This window comes from Podarcis tiliguerta (assembly GCF_965153285.1).
Source record: "Podarcis tiliguerta genome assembly, chromosome: 2".
NCBI classification, from domain to species: Eukaryota; Metazoa; Chordata; class Lepidosauria; order Squamata; family Lacertidae; genus Podarcis; species Podarcis tiliguerta.
Window position 1 is genome coordinate 39,518,478 of NC_139535.1, and position 11,516 is coordinate 39,529,993.

An 11,516-nucleotide genomic window follows, 5' to 3' on the forward strand; every position below is an offset into this window, starting at 1 on the left:
TAATGTGTGAAAACACCTCTAAATATGCTAGGACCAGCTCTTAAAAATGTGGGACCTTGAAGTTCTGGAAAAGATTACAAACTTTATGGCCTTTCTCAGCTTAACAACACACATTTTAAACTGTAAATTATATGTTTTTATTGTGTTTTAATAACAATAGACAGTCTGTGGTTTTTTTAAAAAAAACCTGCCTTTTGTTATTCTTGTATTCCGCACAAAATTTTGTATAATGTGTTTTATTATAAGAAAATTGTTGATAACAAAAAATAGATGCTTGTTAATTACTCACTCCTTTCATTGGAATGCTATGCGTCTGTCCAGCACATGGAAAATATCCAGTGCATAACCTGTGACTCAACAAGCCAAAGCCAACTCATCCATGGACTGTGCTTGCCTTGCAGGGGGATCACAGTCTGTGTAGACCAGGTCTACCTATTATATTACCTATCATACAACACTTCCACTAGCATGCATCCACAAAGTGAAGAAACTAACTAACAACTGTAAATCCAGAGAGACATCATGTGCACACTGCTGCTCTCCTTCAAGGGTACCTGTTGTGACATATTTGGCCTGAGAGCACCAGGAAGATGGGCCCGGCTTCCTCCCAGAGCAAAGAATCTTGTAAAGTTGGCTCGGTGGACCACTTTACAGAGGACAGGCTTCTAGTGGAAAGATGGCCAGAGGTTAATCCTCTGTCTGCAGGTGTCCTGTTTTTCGGAGGGCTGTCTGGTCCAAGACTGGCTGAAAAAATAAATAACCCCAAGAAGGGCGAGCAAGAGGGGTCCTGACATTCCCATTAACTAGACAGCAGACTGAGCAGGCAGGCACCTGGCCACAGTCTTCCCCACTCTAGTGAGATGTGGTTCTATTTAAACTATAGTAATTATTCCTGAATTTGAATCTATACATGTAACGTGGTTATGCACGTTTCGATGTGTTTCATTTATTGTTCATGACTACTTTTGTTATGTTTGTAATTATCAGGGCTTTTTTTCACCCGGAGTTTATGTTGAGTTTCGGCACTTCTTTTTCGGGGAAAATAGCACTGGTGATTATGTAAATCTTTTTATGTTGTAAGCCGCCTTGAGCATAGCTTTAACTGAGGACAGACGGCATCTTATGCAAATATACCCTCTTTGGTCCTCTTTCTTTGGCAACTGTATGTGGCTGCTCCCATCAGCCCCAGCTAGCATGGTCAAAGTCAGGGAAGATGGGAATTATGCTCCCAACAGCTGGAGGGCCGTAGGCTCCCCACTCAGTGCTAAAGCATTAAAAACAAATGCGATTTCCATTTGCAGAAGAGTTATAATATTAATCCCGAGCAACACCAAGGGCAGAATAACTAGGAATACAGGAATGTAGTGTGAAATTAGTGGGGCAAGAGAAAATGCCTGTGTTCATATCAATACAGATGGATTTGGGGAGCCCTGATTCAGAGGAGGCAGGAGGAGGAGGAGAAGGAGGCCATGGAATATGGTTCAAGGACCTCTGGATCCTTCAAAAGCCCGCACCAACTACCTCCCCGCACAAATGGAGAAGAAATGGTCAGCCCTGGCTACAGAGTGCTGTTTATTCCAGGTGTGTGCTGAGAGATGGGAAGCCTTTCCAGTAACAGAAAAAGTGTGTGCAAGAGAGAAAGAAGAGGAGGAGAGTATTTGGACCGGTGAAAGTGCAGGCAGATCCTTCCAAAGCTTGTCATAGAAGCCACAATATGTTATTCACAGAGCACCAGGCAGAAGTACAACGCCTTGTTGCCATGACACATTTACTATGGAAAGAAAGGAGACAGGGAATGCTAATTCAAAGAGAGATGTGACAATTCATTCCGTTTCAGCCCACACCACCACCCCATCACCTCCTCTTCCCAACACACACACACACACACACACACACACACACACCCCTTTTAATTTTCTCTCCCTTACACATTACAAGCATTATGAATGGGAATGGAGGAATGGGGTCTTTGCAAAAAAAGGGGGGGATGCTGCACAAATTGCTGCTAGTACCAAGTGTCCCTTCTTATCAAGACTGGACGGGTATTCAATTTTCTCTTCAAATGCCTGCCTTCTGAAATGGTAATAGAATTTCAAATCTGGGGAAGACAGAAGAGGGAGGGGGAAAACCCTGAATATGGGAGGATTAACAATGAGAGAGTGAAAGAGAGAGGGGGGGAGAGGGAGGAAAGGAAGGAAACAAAGGGAGAAATTATATAAAAAATAGTCAGAGTCTTTGCAGGAATTAATTAAATACCAATATAAAGAGAAAATTAACAGTCTCATGCTTGGTGGGGGGAAGGGTATTTTCAGAGTTTAATTAACCTTTTTTTTGCCAAGAACAATAAAAGGAGGGGAAAAAGCAGACTTCTAATTGTTCTGGCTTCCAGGAGATAATTAAGGAAGCAGACCCTGTCTCCTGTTTGTGCTAGTTTGTTGTGTATATATGTGTGTGCGCTTGTGTGTGGTCTCCGCTTTGTGCAAGTGTGTCTATTCCTCTGAATTGTGTGCATATAAATAGATCATTTGTTGCTCCTAATTGGTGGGTAGTTCAGGAGAACAATGTGAGTAGAGTGTGCCTCCCATAATAAGAAGGGGCAGTGAACATCACCAGGCAGGGGAGTCAGTCTTCTCTGAATAGGAGAGGGCAAGAGGGCTGCGGAGGGAATGTGCAAAGAATATTGTTCCCCTACCCCGCTGCGGTAAACATAAGGGATCCCTTTCCTAGTCTTGGGAAGCATGTTTACTCTGCAGAAAATATCTCGTAATGCTCCATCAACATCAGCTGTTTTATGCACCCACCGTCTTCCTTTGTGCTCAAAGAAAAACAGAGGTGCCAAAACCCAGCTTCCACGGTGGGGAAGAGCTATCAATTCCTTCTTCAGTGGGAGGAATGGAAACAGAAAGCCAAGAAAGAAACAAAAAAGTATCTGACTAAAATTTAGACTCTAAATATACATGGTGCTTGTGGCTGTCGTGCGGTAGAAAGAAAGATCTTTGCAGTGGATATATAATGCATAGACTTAGGTGAAGCCGCAGAAAAAAGGACAGGGATGGAAGAGCCACACCCTCACTGTAAAATATAGTTGATATTTGATGCCCAGGTTAGTTCAATGGCACCCAAATTTTGATGGCTAAGGCGATTGCTTCACTCTGATAGCACTGCTGACCCTGTGCAGAAGGCTGATAATCCCGTACAAAGGCATCTGATTAAACAGGACACAAGACGTAATGTCAGGAAGTGCTGAATGTAGATTTCTAAAGAATATATGCTTTAATCTTCTTCTTTTTTTTAAGTGTCAAGGCTGTAGAGACACATTTTCAAATCTCTCGATTTTGATGGGTATGATAGGTACAAAGATGTATGGACTTACAGATGTAATAAGTACAAAGATTAACTGAAAATGAATTAAAATTCAAACCAAGGGATTAAGAAAAGACTGCACTTAATCAAATGGGGGCACTTAATCAAATGGTACAAACAGCACTGTGCACTTGGGGAGGTTTTGAATGGAAGATCCCACTTCTTACATCCCTCCTTTGTAAGAACTGTCCACTTATCCCTGATCATGGCTTCCTGTTCTTAAGCCAGACCTGGTTCCATAAGAGGACCTGCTCTCAATGCCAGCTCCAGGTTTGGGGTCCCTGCTTAGGCATGATGGCCTCAGCGAGGACCCTCTATCTGTGGGCTCCCTACCTTTCTCTGAGGCACCGTTGCCCAGTCACTTGCTCTCTTTCTCCGGGCCCAATGCACACAACTAACCAGCAGGAGAAAAGCAGGCCTACATGCCAGAAGTCAGCAAGTGAACAATGGTAGAGACAACCCTTCTTTACAGTGATCTTACTTTCTTGTCTTGTTACGTACCTATTAAAAGTGCATTAAAATTGTTTCTAACACACACACACACACACACACACACACAGAGCGCACAAAGAGAAAAAGTAGCAGAATTAGGAGTCTTCAGGACATGGCAGTGGCCTCACTGCAGGGATGTGGGTCTAGGAAGGTACACAACAACCCTTACCCCTATGCCAATCCTGCCTGCCCTCTTATTCCATGACTGCTAGATTTACTCAGGAGCCATTGGTGAGGAGGTTTATCAAAACCTTTTTTGAAAGTCCAAGTACACTGTGCCTATTGGACCATCCCTATCAACTTACTAAGCGACACTCTCCAAGTGTTGTAAAAGGTTAGCAAGATGGATCCTTTGTAGAAGCCATGCTGATTCTTCTTCACCAAGACCTGTTCTATATGCTTGGCAACTTTGTCTTCACTAATGCTTTCCACCAATTAACTAATTATTTGTTTATATGATTCATACCCCATCCTTCATTGATTTTGATACCACGATGGGGGAACAATATAATTATAATATTTTTTTTACAAAAAAATCAGTTGAATTTGTTTTAAACACTGGCAAACAAAAACTAAAAACAGCTTAACAGAGGAGAAGGTTAAAACATTTGCTCATTTAAAAAAAACCTAAAAAGCTGAAACAGACAAGTTTTCACTTAATACCAAAATGACAACAATGTTATCATTACATTGGTTAATTGGGTTAGACAGAGAAAACAAAGGGTTAACAAATTTGAATGTGCATGGAACCTGCTTAATTATTTTTTGAATAAAAATCAGGTGATGGTAGGACATAACCCTTTCCCCAATTTTATGAGGGTGTTACTAACTATTTGCTAATCACTGATTGGCTGACTTGAATAAGCTCTTCTGACCATGATTTTGATTTTGTGTTTCTTATAACACATGTCAGATAGATTTTCTTAGTTTTATTTGTTTTATGAGGCTTTTTATTTATCAGCTTCCTTATCCATGTGATTGGTAGATCCAATATTGTACAAATACTGATACTTGACCTATCCAATAAGAAAGTTAGTATTTATTAAATAGACTTCTTACTTTCTTTTTTAACTTTATATACACCTCTCTCTCTCTCTCTTTCTCTCTCTCTCTCTCTCTCTGTGTGTGTGTGTGTGTGTGTGTGTGTGTGTGTCTGGTTGGTTGGCTTAATTTCCCTCCCTGTTGTAATATTCTGTTACCATGTAGAGCACATTTTGATATTTCTTATAAATTAAAGCAGACAACCCATAGCTGTCCTCTCATGTAGCTGTAGGGGAAGGGCATTCCACAAACAGCAGGCCACCACAGAGAAGGTCCTGCCCCATATCATTTGCCTAACTGTGGAATGTGAAGAAGTGCCCCCTCTGCTGCTTTTAAAGGATGGACAGGCTGATATAGGGAGAGGTGCTGCTTCAGGTATCCAGATACCAGACAGCAGCTTGAACTGGGATCAGAAGAAAATAGGAAGCCAATGCAGTTGTGATCCCTCTTGGCTGTACCAGTCAAATTCTGGAAGCCACATTCTGCGCAAATTGGTGCTTTCAAGTCATCTTCAGGAGAAGCCCCATATATAAGACATTACAACAATCTTAACAGGATCGTACCAGAGCACAGGGAACTGTGGCCAAGCAATCCTTATCCAAGAATGGTTGCAGCTGTTAAATCACCCCAAGGCACTCCTCACTACCGAGAACACCTAGGCCTCAAGCAACAGTGCTGAATCCAAACATCAGCTCAGTACCTGCACAGATTCATGTGACTCAGATGCAAACAAGAAATAGAGATGGGTGTAATCAGCATATGGGTGTCACCTCATTCCTAAATCCTCTGAGAATCTCAGCCAGCAGCTTCATGTAGATCAGGAATAGGGAACTTGTAACCCTACCAATATCTTATTGGACTTCCATCTCCTATCAGCCCAGCCAGCATGGCCAATGGTCAGAGTGATGGGAGCAACAGCTTGAAGGGCTACAGGTTCCCCACCTCTGATATGGATGTTCAAGTGCATGGGGGACAAGACTGAACCTTGCACAGGTGCCATGGAGCTGAGCAGAAGCTCCACCACCTCCTTGCCATTTCTGAAACCAGCTGTGTAGGTAGAATGGAACCATTTTATCACTGTGCCTCCAGCTCCCACCTCAATGAGCCAGTCCAGCAAGATACCTGGTCGATGGTATCAAAAGCCAGTGAGAGATCCAGTATGGTTTTGAACAACCCTCAAGCATTCTCTTCACTTCTTTCAACTTCTTTCCAAGGCAACTACAAAGAGATTACTTTATTTTATTTTATTGCTTTAGTATAGCTGTTCTTGCAGACATCCCCCAGAAGGTAACCTTGGGCAGGAAGAGTGCTTCTGATATCACTTTCTTGCCAACGATCCTCCTATTTTTCTTTCCTTTTACTAAAGGAAAAGTATCGGTAAAACTGCTGTAATGTCACATTCCTGAGATACATTCTTATAACAGTGTGATGAAGCAGACAGTATAAGTTATGTGATGAAATGAACAGCATGGTTATCACCCTTCAAGTTTCTGATTCTGTGCAAATACATACATATTGCAATGGAGTTAAGCGACTTGGGTTATTAACGCCAGAATATTAGACAGCATTTGTTTGAGCAGTTACACTGATTCCCTCCTTCCAACATAAAAGGGTGAAGTTGCATTTAGGTGGGTAGATGCTAAGGGGGGTTCATGGGCACTCTAAGCAAGGATCATTTCTTCCAGCTTGATAAAAACCTTTCATATGGTCCTCCCTTCCCCCGCAAAAAGACATTTTCTGTTTTGACAAATAAGAGGGTTGATTGGTGTCCTTTAGCTGGCTTTGCTGGCTGCCTGTTCTCTGTATTTATAGGCAGACACAGCATATGACATATTTGTATTTTAATTATAGATATGTGACAAATGCCCTTTAATTAGATGCTGTTCTCTGTCCCTGGGATCTAATGTCAGTTCTTCTATGCACTTTGGAGGCAGGAGTTCTAAGCCTAACTCATTCATTCCCTTATATGAATCCTATCAGCCGTAGTGGCTCCCATTATCCCTGGGATCTCAATGTCCCCTCTTCTTTTAGAGGGGCCAAGCCAGCAGCAGCTTGCTGTCCAGTTTGGATTGGCTCCAGCAAATCTCAGAACATCTTCAAACCCACACAGATACAGGAGAAAGCTTTTTCATGAGCATCATCAAGTGTAATCTACCACCTAGGCTGCAATTCTATGCATACTAACCTGGAATTAAGTCCCATTGCACTCAGTGGAGCTAACTATTATCCAGAAGAGTGAAAGATAAATTTGCTTTAACCATTTAGTACATAACCTCTAGCTTCTTTTAGTATGCCATTTGCTGATTACGTTCCAAACAATATTTAAAAATATATATACCCACCTACCCACCCACACAAAAACCTGTTTTGGGGGATGGCAATGCAGGCTTCAAAAAGACTCACAGACTATTTAAAGTGAAATATCCAAAGCTGTCAACTCCTATGAAGAGCCTCATGATTTTATGACAAGTCTCATGATTGCCAGGGCTTCTTAAAGCCTACACTACAGTACAGGACTCATAAATCAAAGTCTCTCTCATATATATATATATATATATATATATGCAACCCTTTAACAAATACATTTAGCCTTAAGTGCTGAGGAGAAAAAGCCTATAATCAAGCTTGCCACCTTAATGGTTCTGGAACCAAACAACAAAAAGAAATCTAAAGAGTAACATGCCAGATTACACTGAAAATACCTATTTATAGCTTTTGAAAAGGGTTTCCAGATTTCCTGAGGCTCAGACCCTGAGATTTTGGATTGAAGGGGGCAGCCAGCAACCCCTCTAGCACATAGATGGGAACCCAAAGGCCGAATCTGTGGCCAGGTAGTTCTCTGCCCCACCAGCCATGCCCACCTGTCACTCACCTGATGTCCTATTGCATCAGGTGTGGAATGGCCACAGCATTGGAACACCCAGAAGCCTTAGGATGCATTTCATACTGCTTAAATTTGATGCCAAATGTAAACCGTGCAGCTTTGGGCTGGGGCCTGATCCACTTGGGAGCTCCCAAACGGGTCTGGCAGTAGGGAAGGGGTTACGAAAGGGAATAGAGGTGGATGGAGCAAATAACAAAAGCTCTCAAGCCAGGCATAATGTCTCCAGACCCTTTAACTCTGCCCCACTCCCCAACCTGAGATCCTGAGAAGCAGCCGCAGAAATTTCAAGTCAAGCTATGAGATCTGGCAACCCTTTTTGTTTATGTATGTATGTTTATTCCGACATTTTCATGCTGCTCCAAAAGCCAGTTCCTTACATAAGCTAAATTATAAAATCAACAGCCGAAAGATAAAACACTATAGTTTAACATCAATTACTGTATAGGAAAAGCAAACAGAGCAGCTGAAAAGAAATACTCAGTTGGGATCAGACAAAAAAAAATGTTTTAAAAGAACTGCTTCCACAATGTTTCTGAAAGTTGAGAGGAAAGATGGAAGATGGGCATTCCAACAAGAGAGCTCGACCTACCTTGGTGCCACTAGAGAAGAGGTGCTGTCCTGCCTCAGTCTCGCTCCATCAATCTTACCTCAGGTGCTAGTAGGCTGCGTCACAGAGAAGGCAGACTGTTGCATTAGGAGTGGGGAAGCTGTGGTTCTCCAGATGTTTCTGGACAGCTGTTTCCCTTGTCCCTGACCATTTGCCATGCTGGCTGGGGCTGATGGGAGTTGGAGTCCAACAACATTTGCAGGGCTGCAGGTCAAACAACACTCATCTGTAGGGCGGGAAGCGGACACTTTTCATTCATTTTATAACACCTATAATCCATGCAATATTTAAAAATTTAAAAGCAGTGTAGAAAAAGATAAAGCCATACAGTGGTTATAAAATCACAGCAATACAGTTCCCCATCTCTATGGTGACCAAGCACATACACTAACCATTATCAGTGATCAGGGGGAATTTTTGAGGGTGAACTGCAAGATCTTCATCATACTCCAAAAGCACCCAGGCCGTTTTTCTAAAAGTATACTATGGTATCACCAAGAGAGCCTTTTATGTTTTCATGATGGTGGCAGCTCCTCTTATATACCATACTTTCTAAGACTGTCTACTTTGGAAAAGTGTGTTTTCCTTTATTTCTTATTTTCAAGCAGACTTTGACTGGACAGCCCTTCAAACAGAGGATGCCTTCAGATATCTTCTGACAGGCCTTCCTCTGATAGATGCCTTCAGACTATCCTCTGACAGCCCATCAAATACAGGACAGTCCTCTGTAAAGTAGGACCCCTGACTACCATAAACATTTCCTAAAGGGAAATTGTTATGCTGGAGTGAGCAGGGGGAGAGGAGATAAAAAGAGTAAGGGAAGGTGAGGAAGGGGGCAGTCAAGTCAATTGGCAACCTTGGGTGACTCTTGGAATTAGCTTCCCTGAGAGCCACTGTCAGCCACTAAGGCCATAGTCCCTTCACTTCAGCCACTGTTTTTTTCTGACTCCTGATGTTTAGGAAAAGACACCATAGACAAGATGAAGAGCTGCCCCAGCCCCACTTTTCATTATAAGTCTCAAAGTGGCTTATAGAAAAAAATAAAACACACAATATACAGAATGTAAAATGTAAATCGCATCAGAAAACAGAAGCGTTAGAACAACATTCATACTGCAAAGGCCTACTGAAATAAAACCATTTTAACCCGGTGTCTGAAACTGAGAAGTGACAGTGCCTGCTTGATTTCTAATGGGAGTTCCATAGAGTCGAGTCTGCTTCATTGAAGGCATAACTTCTACTAGACATGAGTGATGTTTTTGGTCTATGGGGTACCATTAATAATATTCCCCTATATGGTCTCAGTGCTTGACGTGAGACAAATGGGGTACGGTGCTCCTTAAGGTATCCTGGGCCCAAGTTGTTCAGGGCTTTGTACACCAGCACAAGAATTGCTAGGAGACCCCTATTTCCTTCATAAATTTCCAGAGTTCCCTTAGAAAAGGGATTGACTGTAGCTCTGTGAGAGGAAGTGGGAGTCTCCTATAAACTCGAAGTAACCTAAACAAACTACAGTTCCCAGGATTCTTTGTGAGAAGCCATAACCGTCTAAAATGGTATAATACTGCTTCAGATGTATAGCGCAGATGGGGCCTGACTGTTGCGGGACAGAAAATGGAAAACTAGGAAAGGATGGGGGAATGAAATGGAGTTTCCTGAAGGACAGCATGGCTGACTAAACACTGAAGAGAAGCACTACCCACTGCAACATTTTGTTGTAGGTCCCTATTTCATGGATCTGACAAATTAGGCTCCGGTATATTAAAATTTTATGGCACAATAAATGTAATGTACCACAGGTCTCTCGACTGAAAATGTATTCGGTTGCATCCAACAAAATCACTGTGCACGCAGAACAACAACTGTGAGTGCCAAAGACCTTCACCCTGCTCTCCTCCTCCTGTGCTCCCTTGTAAATCTGCTCTGGGGGTTCTCCAGTCCTCCAGAGCGGATCTAGGGTAGGTGCAGGGTGTTTGTGGAGGGTGGAGAGACAGGGAGACTCTACTGAACGGGTGAAAGTTTGTTCCACAAGTGCAATAATTTAGTTGGGTGCAACTCTTAGTATTTTGAGACTCAGCAAAAATGCAAAGTATAAAAATATGCCTCAGCGAGTAAACAAGCTTTGAGTATTGTTAAGATTATTTTGACATTAACTTTTTTGGGCATTTCTCATGCGTCTTGCCATGTTCATTTGACCCCCCTGTGAACCCCACTGAACGCTGAACGTGAAACGAGGCTGCAAGTTCTGAGCCCGCTTCACCTGGGTGTAAGCCTCATTGAGTAGGCCTCACTTCTGAGTAAACAGGCACAGGCTTGTGCTGCGAGTGTACCTATTTTCCTCTCAGGCACAGGGTGTATATATATATATTGCTGTGTAGGCAGCAGGCACCCTTAGTCGCGTCTCCCTTCCCTTCCCCGTGCACTTGACAGGAAGAGCAAGATCGCACTTAACAATCGGCAGTTGTGTGGGAATGTTTTGACAATAAAACTCCTGCTCCGTTTCAGGCTTCTGTGTAGGCTGCAAGCTTTGTTTGAAACTAGTCTGTTGTTGTTGTTTCCCCCCACCCCCACCCCGCTCCTATATCCAGAATGAGTTTCTACCCAGAGCTTAGGACCAAGTAACAATAGTTCAAAACAAAAGCATATGTAAAAAATTTACTTTTGAGAGAGTACAAAATAGTTACTCGAACAAAAACAAAAACACCTGTATGTCCCTGGGAGCTTATTTATTTGTTATTTAATTTATTACATCTATATGTAACCATTACCTTTATGAAGCTGCAGGTCGTGTACGGGGCTCTCCCCTCTCCATTTTATCCTCACAACAGCCATGCGAGGTAGGTTTGGTTAGCCTGGGAGATTTTGAGTGGCCCCAGGTCCCCCAGAGAGCTTGGACTATAATATAGCTCTGTGAGGCTGCATCTGCCCCACATGCAGGAGATCCTAGGTTTGATCCCTAGGATCTTCAAATAGGGACAAGAAACACTCCTGGCTAAAATCCTAGAGACCTGCTGCCAGTCAGTGTGGACAAAACTGACCTAGATGGACCAATGGTCCAACTCAGTGTACGGGAACTTCCTGTGTCATCCTGGCTGGGAACAATGTGGGAACACCTTACCACATTCAGCC

At 42.7% G+C, this 11,516-nt stretch overlaps 1 long non-coding RNA gene across 1 annotated transcript in view; it reads right to left on the reverse strand.

The window, feature by feature from the left end:
- LOC310667213 overlaps positions 1 to 11,516 on the reverse strand; it is a 63,868-nt gene extending 52,352 nt beyond the window's left edge. Inside the window, exons 1-2 of the long non-coding RNA XR_014506211.1 lie at positions 11,156 to 11,516; positions 8,370 to 8,613 (exon numbers count right to left, since the gene is read on the reverse strand). This is a non-coding gene — a long non-coding RNA (uncharacterized lncRNA). The remainder of the gene's footprint in view (positions 1 to 8,369; positions 8,614 to 11,155) is intronic.